The 13,926-nt window shown below is 49.1% G+C and overlaps 1 protein-coding gene across 2 annotated transcripts in view; it reads left to right on the forward strand.

The window, feature by feature from the left end:
• The first annotated feature begins 3,509 nt into the window (after positions 1 to 3,509).
• The window catches only part of STK40 (serine/threonine kinase 40), a 39,358-nt gene continuing 28,941 nt past the window's right edge, over positions 3,510 to 13,926 (forward strand). The window contains exon 1 of one of the 2 annotated variants that reach the window (XM_034753903.1): positions 3,510 to 3,610. The gene's annotated coding sequence lies outside the window, so the exon portion shown is untranslated. Of the gene's footprint in view, positions 3,641 to 13,926 lie in introns of both variants that reach the window. The other variant, XM_034753905.1, reaches the window with a different exon arrangement.

Consider the following 13,926-nt stretch of genomic DNA (forward strand, 5'->3'; position numbering starts at 1 on the left):
CTCCCCGCCCCCCCCCCCCAGCACGTCTATCAGTGTGCGTCATCTAATCACCAAGGCAACCTGGCTCCATGACATCAGGGATGTAACATCCCAGCGGCTTTGGACAGCATGGGAAGAAAACAAATTTCCCTGTATCCTAACTACAGCCCGAGCTGTGATAGATGGGGGCTGGCTGGATGGGGGCGGCAGATGGGTGTAGACTGATTTTGGGGACAGGTTGCAGCCTTGTATCTGTCCCCTGATGAGCCAGGGTCCCCTGCTGCTGGATTCTGTGCTCCCTCCCTGTGATGTTTTTGGTCCCTCAGCACCATCCCCCGTTCATGCAATGCTGCTGTTGGATGGATAAGGAGAGGCTCTGGTCGTGACACTGTCCCTTCTCGCTCTGGGGCCAGCGGGGTCTGGAAACAGCTCTCAGCAGTGAATAACATGAGCAAGATCAGTTGGGCATTAAACCCCGCTCTGTGCATCAGCCTCAGCCGAGACAGAGCCCGTGAGAAACCAGCTAGCCCTTCCCACGAGCAGAAGACTCTGCCCTTCCTGGGGTCAGGGCTGCCCAAAGAAGCATGGGAAACCTCAGGCTGCAGCGTGGGGTGTCAGTGAAGGCTTGGATGCTGCAGCCTACCTTCATGCACCTCTCAAGTCCCCTTGGAGGATGGGGGCAGCAGAGGGTGTGTCACGTCTACCCCTTACTCATAAAGACAAAGCGACCCTGCACACACACGGGAAGTTTGCGGTGTGTCCAGGTAGCTCCCAGGAAGAGGGATGGACCCACACACCTCAGGACAAACAACAGCCCCTTCTCTCAGCAGCATTGGCTGGCTAGGTACCGTTCAAGCCAGGGAAGTGACAGGAAGTGCTGTTTGTGCAGACTCTGGGCCAGTCTGGAGCAGCCGGAGAGACAGCTGCACGTGGGTGGGGGGACCTTCGAACAATCCCAGTCTCACCTGCTTCCCGCTCAGGAGTGGGAGTATATAGGAACTAGGCCTTGGGGAGATCCTCAGCTGCATCTCCATGTCAGGAGCCCTGGGGCCAGCCCAGGTGGCAGTCCTGCAGAGCTTCAGGGAGTGTACGGGGAGGGAGCTGCTGGTCTCCTTAGCCATGCTGGGTCTGGACTGCAGCAGAACGTGACATGTTGGGCCACAGACAGGAGCTTCCCTCCCCGTCCCCTGCCACCTTCTCCCGGTGCTTATTAATGCGAGCACTGGCATCTCACGTGGCACAGTCTAGGAAGGACCATGTGGGCTGTTGGTTCACTCTGCTCCCCTGCAGGCACGATGCTGTGGAGTAACTGGGCATTGGAATATCCCAGCATAATGCAGATACAGTAGAGTCTTCCCTGCCTCCCTCCCCATTCTGTTCCACCCACCGCTCTCCTGTGGCTGGATGGTGCAATCAGGACGAGGGGAGTAATTGACTGATGCTCCTGGGAGTTTTGAGGTTGCCTTTCAGGCACCTTCGGTTGCTGAGAGGCAGAGAGAATCCAGAGAGGGAGGAGGGTGCCCTGCCTGTTGCATGATTCACCCTGCGTGATGCAATTGCTTTAGAGTACCCATGTGCTGCTGCCCTCTGCGTGCAGCTGATTCACCAGAGGAGTGGCAGGGAGCGAAGGCTGGGAAGAGATTGCACAAGCTGAACGGGGCTGCTTATTGGGCTGCTTCACAGGAAAGGCTGCTCCAGCACCACACCTGACATGAATCACCCGCAGCCAAACATCTGGGGGTCTGATGAGATCACAAAGGGCTGCCTGCCATCTCTGAGGTGTCCCCATCACATCCCACTCTGGGGGTGGGGACTCAGAAACCCCTGGGGCGGGTTCGTGCATGTGCCCCTCTTGTACTTGCTTTCCTGAAATCGCTGGCCATGGCCCTCGCCCAAGGATCTGGGAGAGCAGCTCAGGAACATAGGGACTGTCAGACTGGATCAGATCACTAGCCCAGAATCCCATCTGTGACAGCAGCCAGGAGCAGGTGGTTCACAGGAAGGAGCCCTGCAGGGGACCTGCCCCCAAGGAGAGTTAACCCTGTCAGGGAAAGGTTGGCCTAGGCACTGAAGCAGGAGTATCTAGATTCTTCCAAGGCTGCTAGAAGGGGGTTGTATTAATCCTGGCTTTTGGGCTGTGGAGGCTCTCCGTATCCATAGAAACATCCCATCCTTTTGACCCCTGCTGTGCTCTTGGCCTCTCTGGGATCCTGTGCAGGGAGTTCCCCAGGTTAATCATGTGTTGTTTGTGTATACGGTGTTGTTGTAGCCACATCGGTCTCAGGCTATTAGAGAGACAAGGTGGGTGAGGTAATATCTTTTATTGGACCAACTTCTGTCGGTGAGAGAGACACGCTTTTCAGCTACGCAGCTCTGGGAAAGGGACTGTGAGTATCACAGCTAAATATAAGATAGTTTAGCATAAATAGTTAGCACATATTTTAAGGGACCATTTAAGGTGAAGTGGCCCATTAATATCCCTGTAGCCATAGGACAAAAAGGGCAGTTAGTGGGTTACAGATTGTTGTAATAAGCCACAAATCCAGTGTCTCTGTTCAGTCCATGATTCTTAGCAAAGTTATGCATTTAAGCTCCCAGGCGTGTCTTTGGCAAGTGTTGTACAGGTTTCCTTTGAGGATGAGGCCTGAGGGGTCAGCTACAGAACGGTCGCTGTGTGAGACACGTCCACCCACAGTAGGGGGACCAGATGTCCCGATTTTATAGGGACAGTCTCGGTTTTGGGCTCTTTTTTTATATCGGCTCCTATTACTCCCCACCCCCGTCCTGATTTTTCACACTTGCTGTCTGGTCACCCTAACCCACAGGCAATGGGGCGTTTCGTCTTCCTGTGCGAGTTCATTCGCTTGGCTGCTTTCGCCCGCCGAGCTGCGGTCGGGGCGGTCGGTGCCCTGCACGAGGGGCCCCACGGCCCATGACAGGTCTGGGTGTGCGGGGGGGTATTGCTGTGATGTGCCATGCAGACAGGCCCTGGTCTCTGCGCAAGCACCCTGGGCATTCGAGGGGAGCTCTGGGGGCCCCCAGGCATTTGCCTGACAGGTGCTGGGGGGGGCCCCATCCCCACCTGTTCTGCACAGAGCCCAAGGGTGACCTGGCAAATAGATACCCAGCTCTCCTCCAATCACAGCCAAGCAGCTTTTTAATCCCCCAGTTACCCACCAATCCTCATGCCCCAAGCCAGCCCACCTGGGGCACAGCCAATCAGCACGTGAAGTTGACCAGCCCTGCCCAGTCACCTACCCCGCCCCTGCCGTGATCAGCCAATCAGCAACGAACACCCTCCAAACTCCTCAATCCCCTTCCTGCCCGGCTAAGGTTTCAGCCAATCAACATTGAGGGCGCTGGCCCAGCTTTCCAATCAGGAGCGACTCTGGGAAGATCAAGTGACTTCCCGGGCAGCAGCAGCCGCCATCTTTGCTGTGTCCAGAGGCGCCAGGAAAAAAGATGGCGGGTAGTGCGGGGGGGGCGGAGCCGGGCGGAGGAGGGGCTCGGCGGGGTGCGTCACTTCCGTTGTCAGGTGGCCGCCGCCGGGAGCGGAGCGAGCCGGGGAGGACGGCCGAAGCGGGCCTGGGCTGCGGCAGGAGATCCCTCCGGCCGGGCCCGGGGGTCATGGGTGAGGAGCGCTGAGCGGCCGCCGGGACCGGTGAGGGGGGCGCGGGTCACCCGGCGGGGGAGCTGCCTCCTGGGCGGAGATGTGGTGCCCCCTCCCTGGGGGGCTGGAGGGGGTTAACCCCCCTCCCTGGGGGGCTGGAGGGGGTTAACACCCCCCCTCTGGGGGGCTGGAGGGCAGGTGCCCCCTCCCTTGGGGGCTGGGGGGGTTAACCCCTCCCCCCGGGGCAGGTGCCCCCCTCCCTTGGGGGCTGAGTGGGGGTTAACCCCTCCCCCCGGGGCAGGTGCCCCCTCCCTGGTGGGCTGAGGGGGGGTTAATCTCCCCTCTCTAGCGGGCTGAGGGGGGGGTTAACCCCTCCCCCCGGGGCAGGTGCCCCCCTCTCTAGCGGGCTGAGGGGGGGTTAACCCCCTCCCCCCGGGGCGGGTGCCCCATCTTGTGCCCCCTTCCTGGGGCAGGTGCCTCTCTCCCTTGGGGGGCGGGGGCGTGCCTGCTGAACTGGGGCTCCCTTTCTTGGCACAGTTGCCCTGGTTGGAACCACTCCCCTCCCCTGCTGTTCTCCTGTTACCTAGCAATGGAGCAGGGCTCCTCCACCAGGAACCATGGAAACGCCCCTCGTCCAGCAGAGATGGGGGCTTAAAACCCCTCTCCAGGAGCTCCTGGTGTTTAGATAGTGTCCCCCCCCCCCTTGAAAGCTTTCACTTGTGTTGTGGGGCAGATTATTGGGGGGGGGGAGGGGGGGAAGGTGTGCATGGGCTTGTCAGGGCTCTCCCAAGAGCCTTGTAAGTTTCTCTGAAGGTCCTTGGCATGAGCTTTGCTGCCTGTGGCTGAGAGACACAGCAACATGCGTGACCGTCTCCGCAAAGTGCTCCCACTGCTATAGTGCTGGGGTTTGCTGCCCAGCAAATTGAGTAATGAAGTCCAGCACAGATAGTGATGGCAAAGGCTAGGTATAGGGTTGTATGCCATGGGGGTGTAGTCGCCTTGGTCCTAGGATATTGGAGAGACAAGTGGGGGAGGTAGTACCTTTTACTGGACCAACTTCTCTTGGTGAGAGAGAAAAGTTTCTAGACTTACACCTGAAAAGAGTTCTATGTCTCTCTCACCCGCTGAAGTTGGTCCCGTAAAATATGTGACCTCCCCCGCTTCATAGCTTTGTCAGGCATGCTCCTTCGCCAGGAGCCTCTCAGGACACTTTGCAGAGGGGGATCCGGGCATTCCTCTTCCGCACCCCCAGCTTGGCTGCTTTGTTTCCGAGGTGACTGATGCATGGTGGTTTATCATTATTTATAGGCTGTTGGGCTAAATGCAGCATTTCCCAGTGTCTGATGATTCGCCCTGTTGGTTTCAGGTTTAACATGTAATATGATTTGGGGTGTTCTCACCACATCATAACCCACTTCAGATAGCGCCCGCCCTGTGACTGGCAGCATTGGTTTATTTATCTTGCTGTGTCCTGAAATCTTTAACTACATAGATGACAGAAACAAGAGTCAGCAAAGACCTGTTATTAGTCATATAGTATTGCAGATGTGCAAACTGTTTTCTGATGAGGATAAACATGCTGAGAATGGAGTCCTGGCCTGGAAGAGGCTACATCTGAATGGATGAGTGGGTATCATCCAGTGTAAACAGTATTGCCAGGGAGAGTATTATCTAGTAGTTTCAGTGGGTCACTGGGACTTGAGACTTTTTGGCAGCATCTACTGCAGGAAAATTGGCACCTATAATCCCCACTGGCTGCTGAGTGTAGACAGGGGTCAGATATTTGTACCATCATCTCATTTAACTTACACTACATCTTATACCTTTCCTACAGCTGGTGGAACTGCACTGCTGGGAAAGTATAGGTCCTAATTCTCCTCCTGTAGATAAGCCCTAGGCTCTGTTCTTAGTTCTGCTGCTGACTCACTGCGTCATTAGGAAAATCACCTTTCCATGCATCTCTACCTTAATCTGTAAAATGTTGGGTATAGTGCCTTCCTGTCTGGCAGGGGGCTTGCAAGTCCTAATGAATATTTCCAATCTACTTTGAGCTCTAGATGACAGGTGCTATAGAAGTGCGAACACGCTGGGGGTGGTCACTGTAGCTGGAATGCTTGGTGAGAATACGAGTCTTCCAGATTTGAAAGAAAAGAAGCATGATGGCTGGGTCTCTGGTTTAGCCTTTGTAAGTGCCATATTGTTCTATAGCAGGGTCAAGGAAAATGCCTCACTATCTTGTTTTTTTTTTTAACTGTAGAAACTGAGTAAATAACTGGTTGTCTCTAAAACCTGCAATAACTGATTAAGGTGGCTGAGAAAGCCTGAATATTTTCTAGGATGCGCTGTGGCTTTCACATAAGCTTAGGAAGAAGCCACACTGAAATCTTGATGGAAAGCTGGAGGAGAAAATAGTTAATTAATGCACACATTGAAGCTGTGTGGTATGCAAATATTGTACTTGCGATGTTTAAGTATTGAATAGCCTAGAGAGATTGAAGTGGTCTTGATCATGAAATTATTCAGGGACTGAAACTCCAGGTGTTCAAGGTGCTGAACTTGTCTGTACTTCTGTCCTGCTGTGTGAGAGTTGGAAACATAAGCTTGCATGTGAATTCTTCCAAGGGTAAGTGGGGGGAGGAGGGGCTTGAAAGTTACTCTAGCCATTCGCATCTAGGCTTAGGATTTAAACCCTGATAAGGCTCCTACTGGTAGTTGATTTTCTGCTGCTCTGGTCCTTAGTAGTGTTTTGTTCTGATCTGTGAAGATCCAGGCTGTTCAGGAAGGACCTGGAACTAGGTTGAGTGGTGGTTACCCAGCTGATCAAAGAAGCTTGCACACTGGCTTCCCTGCTAGCCAGTGTTAATCTTACTTTCATAAACACCAAATTAATCCATTGACTCTAAAAAATATGTATGCACAAAAATGATTTTAGAGCTATATGTCTTTGTCTAAAAGTTCTTTATGTTTGGTATTAATGTTTGTTTAGCACTTCTTGCATGTAAAGTACTAGCCCAGTGCTAAGTGTTCCTTTCTGGTGTTGGTGCACAGAACACCTCATGGACTCCTGTGGAGATGGTTTTACATCTGTACTGTTAGGAAAGAATTAGATGATAGTTTTACTCACTTGTGTAACAGCTTTGATACTTTCCTGTAGAAAATGCTTTGACTTTAGAATCATGGAAACATAGTCTGACTTTTTTTTCTTTGCAGGTATTTACAGTGAAGAATTTTAGGGAAAACATGGGTGACTCTTTAGTTCGGTGCTAAAACCTTAAAAGGAAGTTTTGCTTTTAACAGAAATGACTTTCTGAGAACATTGACAGCCTTCTGAGTAAAGGTTTCCATCAAACCCAACAATGGAGGTGTAACGTCCTGATTCTCTTAAGATCCCCTACTGACTTGCTAGTAAAGAAAAGTGGCTTCATGCTCCCATTCAAAATTTCTTTCTGACCAGGCCACTGAATCTCAGAGAGATTTTCCTGGTCTTGCGCAGTTTTTTGTGGTGTGGAAGCCAGTGTCCTATTGACTCATCTCTTAAGGATGTGTTCAAAGGTAGCAGCAGTTAGATCATTATTGGACTAGTTAATGAAACTACAGAAGTGCAACTACATGCACATTGGCCTTCAGACAGTTGCCACATTCCCTTGCCTACATTTGGTCAGAGGTAAGCTGCCTGACTTTCACTGAGATAAACTCACCAAGCCTGCATAGCTTGCATACCTTCCACAACTAACAGCTCTAAAATAGGCTTGTTCAGTAACAGGCCTGTGTGCTCGTGAGGCACTTTGAAAAGCAGCTTTTTCTGTCTTGAGTAACATCTGAAATACATTTGTGGGACTGAAGAACAGTTTACTTCATTAATTCTGGGTGTGCATAGTGTACATTTCTGTGTGTACGCACTCACTTCAGTAGTTCTACGTGTGTCCCCACATACACACAATATCCGCTCTTTTCCAGGATCCAGATTGTCGTGAGACATTAGTTGGAACAACTACACCTTGTTTGTGCAAGTTTGAGCTATCCTCTGCTAACTGATCTTGGTGGTTCCTGAGTCTGCCCAGAACAAGACAGTCCAGCACCGCTCAGTCATAACTAACAGGTTCTTGTCTACAGCTCTTCTACACTGATGTACAGTACAGGTGCTAGGCAAGTGTAGTGTGCACTTATCTATATGCACCATTCAATTGTTTACTCTGATGGGGGTCTCCATAGGATATGACTGCATGAAAGGAAAGTAATGAAATTCCCAAGTTCCTCATTTTTGGTCTTTTCAAGCGTTTCATTGTGGATGTAACACTAATTTTGCCTTAGATTGATACAACCTACTCATTCATACAACAGAGTAGCACATTGTGACCACGCCAAGGGAACAAACAGGTCATGTGTAACACTATTTCTGTTTTCAATCAGTGTTTAGCAGTTTCTTGTCTGTCCTTTTCAGGCCCCAGCACCGAAGGAGAAATTTTACATACTCTGTCTTACGCACTTGTCTTAGTTGAGGTGAACAGTGCCGGATAAGAACTGCTTAGACAATAATAAAGCTTTAAAGATGGGGATAGAGGCTAGTAGAAGATGAGTTTCTGTGGCTGTGCTATTGTTCCCTTCATTCACCTGAATAAGATAATGGAGAACCCTTTCATCTACCTGGTACCTTGTCATTTTGCTCTGTAATTTACTGGTGGCTCTTAACAGTAAAACTTGGATTAAGATGCTTCGTTGTTGCAGTATATAAAATATCAGTCTTGTCTTAAATTTGTCATTGGGAGAACCCACAGGTGCCCCTCCCCACTCACTTCAGACATGACGAGAGAGAGTCTGTAATTCTTATATTTTGGCTGCCTAACCTCCTCTTCTCTCTAACACTATCTTGTTTGTTAGCTCAGTGGTTCTGATCTTGAATGTGAATGAGACTCTTCTGTGTAGGAGATGATTCCTTAAGTGCTGAAAGCAGACCAGGAAGCTGCATGTCTTGGTGTTGTGATTGATCCTCCTTTGCAGGAGAAGTACAGAATCCTGAACTCAGAACTTGGCAGCTTAAAAAAAGCAAAACAAATTTTCCATTTACTTTTTTAAGGCATTTATTCGGCATGTTGCATTAAACTGTTCTCAGAATCTCTTTAACATTGTGCTAGCATGGCTGAGGTTTAAGAATTAGACTCAATGTACATTACTATTTATATTAGTGCCTAACAGTATTGTAGGCACCTCACAGGACAAATAAAACACAGCTCCTACCCTGGAGAGACTCCATTTTAATACCAGATGTGGTGGGCGTCAGATCAGTGGGGAGGAGGACAAAAGAACTCAGCAACAGGTAATGCATAGCGGAGCCAAAACCCTTTTTACTGTATGAACAAATTCAGTGGCTTTGACTCCTTTCCTGGCAGTGTCACAGTGAGAGTAGGTCTTGCAGAGGGTAGTGGCTGGGCATACCAGCTCGGTAAGAATGTCCCTGTGCATAGGGGGCAGAGGGTAAGCCCAGCGAAGCTTCAGGAGAAGTGGAGTTAAATGCTAGATGACTAGCCAGAACACTCTAATAATGTCTAGTCCTTGTCTACACGAGGAGAAATCAGATGGATAATTCTCTACTGGTGCAGTTCTACCAGTGGTAGCTGTCGTGGAGAAAGGGCACATGTCTCTCTACCCAACAAGTCAACTCACTCTTTATCTGAGTCCTGGCTGCACTACAGCTCCCACCATTGCCACGACTGGTGGAGAATTACAGGTCTGAATTTTGCCATTGTAGGTAGGTAAATCCCTGTATCAGCAGCTTCATGCCCGATTTGGTTTCTGTGTGAAACTCCTACTGAGTGGCTTCTCACTATAGCATAATCTCTAGCTACCAGCATCTGGCGGGCTATTTTTCAGAAAACAATCCATGTTCTGGCAGGTACCTGAAATGTCAGGTGCTGCATTGTTGTTGTTGTTTTTCAAGATAGTGTGGTGAAAAATTGGGACAGGGTGTGGGGGGTAACAGGAGCCTATATAAGAAAAAGACCCAAAAATCAGGACTGTCCCTATAAAATCGGGACATCTGGTCACCCTAGGTGAAAATGGGCTGGATCAAACCATTCTAAATGGTACTTTAATTGTGGAGGCATTTGTCAGCCTAATCACTTTACAAATAAAGATTTAAAATGACTGCAGTTTAGATTGAACATCTTTTCTCTCTAATTCTTCACAGACCATGTTACATGGAATATTGGTCTCCTGGCTCTCCATGCCTGAGCCTTTTCTGTTCCAACTAGTAACGGCCAGGTAAATCCCTGGTTCAGTATAGGCTGTGCTCAGGAGTAGGGGCCATACCTCTACTTAAGTTCTGCTGTGGGATTTGCTCTCACAGATGCTGTGCAAAACCTGTAATTTTTACTGAGTTTAACTGAATAAGTCCTTGAGCAAGTCTTCACTTTCCCATTAAACGTTTTCTAACTGGAGAATTCTTCCCTGGAAATCGAATGGAGAGGCGGCTAGTTAGTAGTAAAGTTTGAGCCTGCCCTGCTACAGTGCGTCTGAGACCGTTTTGCCAAGGAACGTAACAAATAATCCTAACCAATGGGAAGGTTTCAGCCATCACTCGAAAGCATCAGTGAGCAAAATCAAGTGCAACAGGAGCAGAGGTGTTCCTCTGCAGAAGGGATTCTTTTTCCTATGGCCAATTACAAAACTGTGGTCCAATAGCCATTTGGTCGGAGAAGTCAGTGGTCTCTAGGTGGGGTCAAGAAAACAACAGGAGCTCAGACTTGTCTCTGCCTAAGTAGACCTAGGGGCAGGTTCTGGCACATTCTCCTTTTGAAGAAGAGCCTGTATTAAAGCCTGTTTAGTGAACAGTCCCTGAGCAATGGCAGTCATTAGGATGCAGGAAGTATTTCCCTCATTCTGCAGTGTTAACGCTACATCCTTTCATTGTTTCTCTGTGGCATCCGCACTAATGATTTGGTCACATAACCGTATTGCTTAAAAGCACCGTCATCTTCAGCTGCTTTTTATCCTTAGGATGTTATGGCATTATCTCCTTTTAAAGACCACACAAAGGGAAGCCTTGTAGATTGTTAGCTGCTGTTTGATTAAGGATGACCCTATCGATTTCAGCTGCACTGCACTTTGCTTTTAGTCTAAATAAGCCTTGTGTTATCTCTGTTTGCAGAGGAGACTTGGGAATGCTCTGGGTTTTCTAAATAGGGTACCATGCTCCCATTTGGTGTAGTCTCTATTTGGAAGCTGGTGCTCGGATTGCTGAAGTTCCATCCATATTTTAATTCATCGTCAGGAATGTCCTTCTCCTGTGAGTTGTAATCAGGATGCAGGTTTTGTGGGTTTATGGTGCTGGTATCAAGCAATGTTCCCTCTAAGTTTTCCATCCATGTGTGGAATGAATTTTGTTATTGCACCAATACGGAGGTGATGTGTGGCAGGGGTGGGGCGGAGGGGTTCGGAGTGTGGGAGGAGGCTCAGGGTAGGGATGCGGTGGGGGGGGAGCGGTGAGGGCTCTGGGGTGAGGCTGTGGATGAGGGGGTTCAGGATGTGGGAGGGGGCTCAGGGTTGGGACAGAGGGTTGGAGTGAGGGCTCTGGGTGGGCGGGGAGGGCTGGGGTTTTGGATGCAGGCTGCTGTGGTGGGGAGAGAGGACTCCCCCCCCCCCCCCCCCCGCAGCCCTGCACGCCCTCCCTTCTACTCCCTATATTCCACCTTATGCTACACCCCTTTCCTCTCCAGGCCCCTGTGGCTGTGCGCCTGCGTGGCTCTCCTCATCAGCTGCGCAGCCCTTGATGGGCTCTTGTGCCGCCACGCAGGTGTGCACACCTTAGAGGGAACACAGGTGTCAAGCATGCTGTCATGTAAAAGACTCTGCATTAGTCAGGTTGTACCACATAAGGACCTTGTAGGCAATCTGAAATGCAGCTTCTAAAGTGTTTTCTTTCTGCCCAGTTAGGGTTATAGGGTGTATTACATCTCCTGTTAAAAACAGCAACAACACTTCACTGCAAAGAATAAAAATGTCAGCGTGTGCATGAGTCATACAATAATATTCTGTGCATGCAAAGGAAGCCTTACTGCAGCTAAATACACACAGTAACTTAAGTAAAATAAAATCCAGTGTAATAAGCATCTTATGCGATGGGTACATTTTTTTTAAACATACGGCTTTATGCAAGTTCTGTGTGAATTGCAGCCCTCTGAATTAGGGATGCGCTGGGCATGGAGTTGCTATACAAAGAGCAGTGGCTGTCCTTTCTAGGCATCTGCAGGATGCAGCAACACTTCATTTGTACGCGCTCCCTCCGCATTGTACCATGTCCTAATAGGTTTTGCATCAAGCTTATAGACCATGGCTGCAAGCGTGTATTTTTGGAATGGATTGGAAACCTGGATACTAAATGAAATGTGTTTGATCTGTCTCCAGCACTAAACCAGGGGTCTCAACATGCGGCGTCCGAGGAGTTATTTCCTGCGACCCACCATAGCTCCCCTTACCCCCTGCTTCCACGCCACATCCCCGCTCCTCAGCCTACCTGCCAATGCCTTCACTTCCGACTTTCCAGGAGGGAAGGGGGAGGAGTGAGGACATGATGCATTCAGGGGAGGAGGCGGAGAAGAGGTGGGGCCAGGGCAGGGAGGGGGCGGAGTTGGGCCGGGGACTTTGGGTAAGGGGTTGGAATGGGGGTGGGGAAGGGATGACAAGAGGCGGGGCAGGCGCGGGGCCTCATGGAAGGGGTGGAGTGGGGGTAGGGCTTTTGTATCTTTGTATGAAAAGGTGTCAGTGATGCGACCCTCGGGCCAATGTACTACTCCTCATGTGGCCCTCGTGGTGATTTGAGTTTGAGATCCCTGCACTAAACAGTTAAGCTTACTAGTTAGAAAGGGATTGTGTAAAGACAGCCCTGTCCTCTAACCTTATAGCCAATAAGAAAATGTTTCCCTGTCACTGACGGTCCTTAACTGTTCTCTTCTGTTCCACACTCTTCTATAGGCTTTTAATCAGAAAAACTGTTTTGCTTTTCAGTTCTAAAGTTTTCTTTTAATCATTCAGTTAGGGGAGGAGCCGGAATCAGTCTGCAGATTTCCAAGGGCATAAGCCAAAGCTTCCTGAGTCTAGACTCCCTCTCCCTGCCCCCTCCAGCCATGTTTCTGTAGAAGGCTTTGTTCCTACAAAAGGGCTTTCAACTCAATACACAGTTCTTTGTGTGTCTCAGTGGTGCTTTTGAATAACTGGACTCAGTCTTAGACTTTGGGCTCTTTGAATCTGTACTGACAGGTTTTCATTTCATGTAATTTAGTTTTCTGTATAGAATTGTTATATTTCCAAAGGTTTATTAGTATTTCAGTTGATTAAAAGTGAGAGTTCATATAAACTGAATCAACACCAAACTACTGCCATCTCTGTAAGGCAGAGGAACTAACTTGATTTGTACTTCCTTTTTTAGAAAGGTCTCTACTGCCCTGGCTGCCCTCTGCACTTACCTTTCTTGTAGTGAAGGGGATTGTCTCCATTGAAGAGCCCTTGCTTTGCACCCGAAGGATAGTGGAGCTGATCTTTGCATTCATTCTTTGGAGGTAGCATGGTCGGGGGAGAAAGGAAAGGTCCTGGCTTGTAGAGTAAGTTGCTGCACTGACCTCTAGCATCACCAGGCCAAGTTGCAACCTCCTTACTTTATCATTCTCCCTTCATACTTTGAATCTGACCTACAAAGCTTCCCTTAACCCAGGAACCAGGGCCTCTTGCTCATCTCAGGGCCAGTCAATTTTGAACAACCAGGCTTTAGGAAGGTTGTTTAAATAGGTGTCCGAGTCCTGTATTGAGATGATCTGGGCAGCTTTGTCTCAGAAGTTCTAAAGTTCTTTCCAAGTGGGAAGTGGCTCATGGAGACGCATGAAAATACTTTCCTTGGAACGTTGTTTTTCACCATAATCTCCCAACTGATAAATCAAGTCATACTTGAGGTTTTACTGTGTTAAACTTCAGTAAATGTTTAAATCATTCATTTGGATTGAAGGTCATGTCCATTGTAACCTCTCTTCTGCACACCCAAGTTTAAGACATCTGATAACCTTGATTAAATGGGAATGAATTTTAGCTGGTAAACGTTTACAGGCAAACAGATATATTTTTGACCTGTTCTGTTGACTCAAATGTCATCTTTTGCTGTTTAAATTTCAGTAAAATCTAAAACTGGCATTGAAGCCTGTCTGATCAGGTGCCTGGTATCAGTGGATTGGAGGAAGCAAGCAGAACAGTAACCTTTGTGCTAACTCTTGTAACTTGTGTAGGAAGTATCCAATCGTTTTTGGTCTTATTCTCTAGAGAGCCTGAGTATACATTGCTGCACATTAACAAGTGCC

This window comes from Trachemys scripta, chromosome 20, assembly GCF_013100865.1.
Source record: "Trachemys scripta elegans isolate TJP31775 chromosome 20, CAS_Tse_1.0, whole genome shotgun sequence".
In the NCBI taxonomy this organism is placed as follows: domain Eukaryota; kingdom Metazoa; phylum Chordata; order Testudines; family Emydidae; genus Trachemys; species Trachemys scripta.